Below are 6,759 nucleotides of genomic sequence, written 5' to 3'. Positions count from 1 at the left end.
AATCCTATCGTATATCAGAAGGGTAATGAGCTTGAGGGCTCAGAAGCTAGCCTATGCACAGTTCTGTGGGTGCTGAGTCTCAGGATCAGAAATATGATGTATCCAGGGTTAACCATCAATTGAAAGTGAATCAGCTGGACCTAGATGAAAGAAACTGAATGGCAAAGTAGGTGACAGCATTATAAGCAGTAAAGGGGTATCCAGGTGGCCAAATGTAATGTTCTCTTCTCTAAAGTATTCGTTCTCTGGGAACAGATTTTGTAATATATGCTTCCATCTTGGATATCACTTTTTGCCACACCAGGCAAAGTTTGCTTCCTAAAGGGTATCATTTCAATAATCCATTTTAATCAGATGTAGTACTTCTTTGTTATTCATTAGCCAATTACTTGTCCAGTGAGTAACATTTTTCAGACTGTATGTATTATTCCCACCAATTAAAATAAAAACACCTAACAAAATACATGATTACTTTGAAATTTCTGTCACTATTATCTGAATAGTGATTTAAGAGATAGTGAAGAAAGGAAGTTACTTTTTACTTTTAAAAATTATATTTTCATTTTTTGAGATTACCCTTATTTAATTAGTTTTAAATTTTCAAAACATATGCAAATATAATTTTCAACATTCACTCTTGCAAAGCCTTGTGTTCCCAAAATTTTCTCCCTCCTTTCTTCCACATATTCTCTCCTATATAAAAAGAAATCTGGTAGTTATTAAACATTGCAGTTCTTCCATATATATTTCCACAGTTATCATGCTACACAAGAAGGTGTAGGTGCCTATCTCTCTGACTTCTGACTTGTGAATCTCCTGGACTGAATCCTGACTTGTAAATCCCCCAAAGTCAATCTTAATTGAGGCTCTTAGCTTATATATACTCTCTAAGGGTGTGAACTCTAATGTGTGAACTCTCTTAAAGGTGTGAACTCTCTTAAAGGTATGAACTCTAAAAGTGTGAACTAAGTACATAAGCATTGTCTCTATCAATTCCAGTGACTTAGCACCTTGTTTCAAGTTCTGGCCCATAACAGCCAAAGATATATGTACCAAAGTGTTTAAAGGGGGCTGGACTTCAGGTAGAGAAAATGACAGGCTGAAAGTTTACATGAGTAAAAGATTGACTTTACTTCAAACCATACTGATTTACCTGGTAATAGGCTAGATCAAAATATTCATTTACTTGGTTGATCAAGGTATAATGATTGCACATTTTCAGATTAAAAATAGCAAGGTTTTGCATATTTGCATTGTGTTCATGTTTTCTACTGACCACTTGCTCTGATTATAGAAATTTGCTATAAAAGGAAAAAGCAGATACATGACTATGGCCAGGTAAAAGCATCTTTAGCTTTGTTTGATTTCAGGTAAGAGTAACATTCCACTTCATAGATAGCCTCAGGAATAATCAGGTTGGAAACCTGAAAACTGATCCAGAAGGATCCTACCTTAAGGTAAGCCAAAGGTTGTTTTCCTAGTTTTTGCCCAGATACAGACCTTCACTGCAAAAATTCAAGATTACATTCTTCTGAGCAGTTTGTGGCACTTCTCTTGAATGATGCATCACAAAATCATGCTTGAATTCGTAACTCAAAAACAATCAGTTATAGTCCCTAGGGATTTGATCTCAAATACCAGTCTTACCAATAAGAGGTTTCCAGTGGGTTCGGCTTTCAAAGATACTACCAATTAAGTTAGCATTTTAAATTCATCCCAGTGTAAAGACCAATCATTAGAAATCACTTCTATGTAATAAACAGACTTACAAATCCTCAGCAAGCTAAGTTCATTGTTTAAGAACATCATAACCTAAACTATCTTATTCCCATTTTGCTCACAAGATGATTTCAAGAAACCTGACAAGTTTATAAATTTAGGTTCAACAGGCACCCCAGAGAAGGGGCTGAACCTGCTTTTCCTGTTTTAAGGCTGCTGTGGGATAGGCGTCCTGTGCTTAAGGCTTGGACACCTCTCCGACACCATGAGGCAGGGTGGAGAGTACTAGGGGGAATAGATATACCCATATTACACAAGGCAAATTGCTCTAAATGAACAGCAATCACCGGTTTTAGATTTTTGCCAAATTGTCTTACTATAATTCCCTATAAACTTAGAAGCAAAGGTAAAAAGATCCAACTCCCCAAACTGCAATTACAACTGGGAGTTCTTACCAAACATTAATTTAGTTGAATGCACTTCCAAATTACCTTACACAGAAAATCGTCTCAATATTGGGATTATATGTTAGTCACAAAGCCATATAAAGTTATTAAGTATGAATCAATTATATCAACAAAATAGTTAACTTTTATATAGCAAGTTATTTTGTAGTCGCATGATCCTCCAGAAAAACCCTGGGAGGTGGGTTAAAATATTATCCCCTTACAGAATATTAGAGGCTAATATTCATCTTGTAACACAAGAGTGGAGTTCTAGCTATTCTCAAAAACCTGTTAATGGATTGCAAAAGGCGTGACTGCCTGTTTAATACATTTTTTCAACTGAAAGATTGAAGGCGAACTTATCAAAGGCTTCCCCACCTCACACTGCTATGCTAGTCAGTGGGAAGGATATCCAGACTCTGTCAGGAGATGGCTTAGTGGAACCAGCCAAAGACTGGGGTCACTGGTGTCTGTATCTCCCTTAAGCTGCATTTATCTCACACATGGAGGCCTGTAGGGAGGAGAGGGGACACAAAGAGTCTCCCATCTAGAAAGGGAACTTATTGGTTGCAGTGATGGGGCCCCAAAACAAGAGGCTCAAGGATCCTAAGCTTCTCCCCAGTCTCTCAAGCTGGCTACGGGAGGTGCCAGCAGTAAGACAGTGAACTTACCTTGAGTTGGAAAGGGTCACCAAAAATTTGAGAGGTACTTTGGCATGGGCTGTAGTGTCATATCTGAAAGAATTCAGGCTCAAATATCTCCAAATAAAGTAAGAGCATTTATTTGGACACTTTGAGTAAGAGGTGATGTATCCTGCAGCCTTCTCAAGAGTGACTAACAGAGGGAATGGTACCCCAGAACTTATTAAAATGTTGCAGAAGGGATGAATTTCTGCAATTACCTCATCTCAGGAGTTCTTTTCTGCAATCTTAAAATGTCTAATTGCCAATCTCCTTAATGGTTAATTCCCAAATCTCCAGAATCTGCTAAATAGTTTTTAGTTTTTAGCTCTACAACTATAATTGTCTAGTTTTATTTCTATTGCCCCAATTTGGCCAGCGTTAGGAGCACAGAAGAGTTTGTAAATGCTAATGTGAAAGTGAAAAATGAAAGTGAAAGTTTGTAATGCTAATCTAGCTCACAGGATATGGATATTCTGCAAACAAAGAGATAGAGGCCAAATTTGTCTCTGTTTTTTAAGAAAGTTTTTAGGGACAAGAGAGAAATGGAGTCCCATATAACTCCCAAGGTAAAGTCAGGAACTATATGAGCACAATTACAAAACACTTTCCACACAAATAAAGTCAGATGTAATCAAGTGGAAAAATATCAAATGTTCATGGGTAGGCTGAGCTAATATAATAAAAATGACAATATTACCAAAATTATTCTACTTATTCAGTGCCATATCAATCAAACTCCCAGGAAATTATTTAACAGAGCTAGAAAAAATAATAAAGTTCATCTGGAAAAACAAAGTTCAAGAATTTCAAAGGAATTAATGAAAAAAAAAAATGAAAATGAAGATGGCCTAGCTGTGCCAGACCTAAAACTATATTATAAAATAGGAGTCATCAAAGCCATTTGGTATTGGCTAACAAATAAAGTAATGTGTAGACTATGTTAGCCTCACAAGACACAATAGTCAGTGACTATAATAACCTAGTGTTTGATAAACTCAAAGATACCAGTTTCTGAGATAAGAACTCACTATTTGGCAAAAATTGCTGGGAAAATTGGAAATTAGTATGGCAGAATATAGGCATTGACCTATACCCAACACCTTATAACAAGATAAGGTCAAAATGGGTTCATGATTTAGACATAAAGACTGATAGTATAGCAAATTAGAAGAACAAAGGATAGTTTACCACTCAGATATGTGGCCAAAGAAAACCTACAGTAAGTACATTTTGGAATGCAAAATGAATATTATTGATTATATTAACTTTAAAAGTTTTTGTACAAACAAAATTAAAGACAAGATTAGAAGGGAAGTAATAAACTGAGGGAAAATTTTACACCCAAGAGGTTTGATAAAGTCCTCATTTTTAAAATATATATAGAATTACTCAAATTTATAAGAATTCAAGCCATTCTCCAATTGATAAATAGTCAAAGGATATGAACAGACAATTTTCAGATGGAGAAAAACCTTTATAGTCATATGAAAAAATGCTCTAACTCACCATTGATCAGAGAAATTCAAATTTGAGGTACCACTACACACCTCTCAGATTGGCTAAGATGACAGGAAAAGATAATGATGAATGTTGAAAGAGATGTGAGAAAACTGGGACACTAATATCTTGTTGGTAAACTGGTGAACTGATCCAATGATTCTAGAAAACAATTTGGAACTATGACCAAAGAGCTATCAAACTGTGTATACCCTTTTATCCAGCAGTGTCTCTACTGTGCCTGTATTCCAAAGAGATCATAAAAAAGAGAAAAAGACCTATGTGTACAAAATGTTTGTGGCAGCCCTTTGTATAGTGGCAAGAAACTGGAAACTAAGTGGACGCCCATCAGTTGGAGAATGGCTGAATAAGTTATGGCATATGAATACTATGGAATATGATTGTTCTATAAGAAACAATCAGCAAAATGATTTCATAAATGCCTGGGGAGATATGAACTGATGCTGAGTAAAACCAGGAGAACGTCATACACAGCAACAGCAAGATTACATGATGGTCAATTCTGATGGACGTGGCTCTTTTCAACAGTGAGGTGATTCAGGCCAGTTCCAACAGTGATGAAGAGAACCATCTGCACCCAGAGAGAGGACTGTGGAAACTGAATGTGGATCACAACATAATATTTTCACCTTTTTTATTATTGTTTGATTGCATCTTTTTTTCTCATTTTTTCCATTTTTGATCTGATTTTTCTTGTGCAGCATGATTTTTATGGAAATATATGTAAAGGAATTCCATATGTTTATCATATATCAGATTATTTGCTGTTTAGGGGAAGGGATGGAAGGAAGGAAAGGGAAAAAAATTGGAACACAAGGTTTTGCTAAGGTGAATGTTGAAAATTACCTATACATATGTTTTAAAAATAAAAAGCTTTAATCAAAAAAAAATTTTAAAACAGAAATGGATTCCCATCTTTGCCATATCACTAGAAAAATTTGAAAGTTCGTATTTTTAAATCAATTAATTTCCCCTGGAAATATCTGTAGAAGTGAAAAGTGTCTTGTTCCCAAAGAGAAATATGCCAAAACTGCGAAAGTGTTCGGACTCAACATCCTTACTGAAAAGAAGTATGCTTGAGTCCGTAAAGCTCGCCAAGTACAGAAACTCATAACCATCGAACAAATCTTTCTAGTTATTTGGGGTTTCCCGGCTATAGGAAAACAACAAAGAAAAATGGGGCTTACTTTGAAATGGAGGAAATAAAACTAGACTCAGACTCTCCCTGTACAGGCCATCAAAAATGAAAAAAAAAGGTGATTTTGATTTCAAAAGTATATTGGGGTCTCAGATCAGTGTCACAGATTGTTTCAGAAGAATTTGTAGGTTTAGACTTACAAACCAAGAAGCAAAGATTTTATAATGCTGCTAATAGGCTAAATTTATCTGTGGGTTTTAGCAAAGAAAGAGGGTTTTAGTAATTAACAAGGGAACTAAGACATCATTAAGGATAAAGATGCCTTTAAGGCATGGCAAGTTCCTAATAAACCCTCTATACCATAAGGTAAACTAAATCACACTTATTAAGCAGACTAACCCTAAAAAAAAAAAAAGTAGCCTCTATTTCTTTAACAGAAATCTAAATTCTCTCCCTAATATCCCTACCTCATTGAAAAAGAAATAAATTCCTTTAAAAAATATAAATAGGTATTAGTACAAAAAAAATTTATATTATTTTATATACCCCAAATCCATCTGTTCTCTGAAATGGATAGCATGTTTCATTATCAGGCCATTGAATTATGACTAGTCATAGTCATATGTTCTTATAGTTTTCAAATTTTATTTTTACAATGTTGTTGTTGTTAATTTTATTCTTTTTTTATTTTATTTTTTTATTTTATTTTATTCTTTATCAATTTATAAAAGTCTTCAAGACTCTTAATTTTGATGATATGGCTTATATGGACATACATATAACTATAATGGTATATATATGTTCATCTCCTGCCTGGGATAGATAGATAGACATATATATTGGTATATTGATTTCTTGATTCTACTCACACCATTCTAACAAAGGTTCATATAGGTCTTTTTAAATATTCTTTAAATTGTCTGTTTTCTCATTCCTTACATCACAATAGTGGTCTATCACCTTCATATATATTCAGCTATTCCTCAGTTGATGGACATTAACCTTAGTTTCCAGTTTTGTTTTGTTTTGTTTTTTCTATCACAAAAAGAACTGTTAGAAATATTTTTGTATATAATGGATCTTTTTTCTTCCTTTGATCTTTTTTGGTTACAGACTGAGAAGTAGTATACTCAAGTCAAAGGATTTGTATTTTTAAAGTAATTTTTATGTATAATTTCACATTGCTTTCCAGAATGGTTGTATATATTTCACAGGTCCACAAACTTCAATAAATCTAACTTCCCACAGGCTCTGC

Source organism: Antechinus flavipes, chromosome 1 (genome assembly GCF_016432865.1).
Source record: "Antechinus flavipes isolate AdamAnt ecotype Samford, QLD, Australia chromosome 1, AdamAnt_v2, whole genome shotgun sequence".
NCBI lineage: Eukaryota > Metazoa > Chordata > Mammalia > Dasyuromorphia > Dasyuridae > Antechinus > Antechinus flavipes.
The sequence above is the reverse complement of the archived record's forward strand: the minus strand, read 5'-3'. Positions refer to the sequence as shown.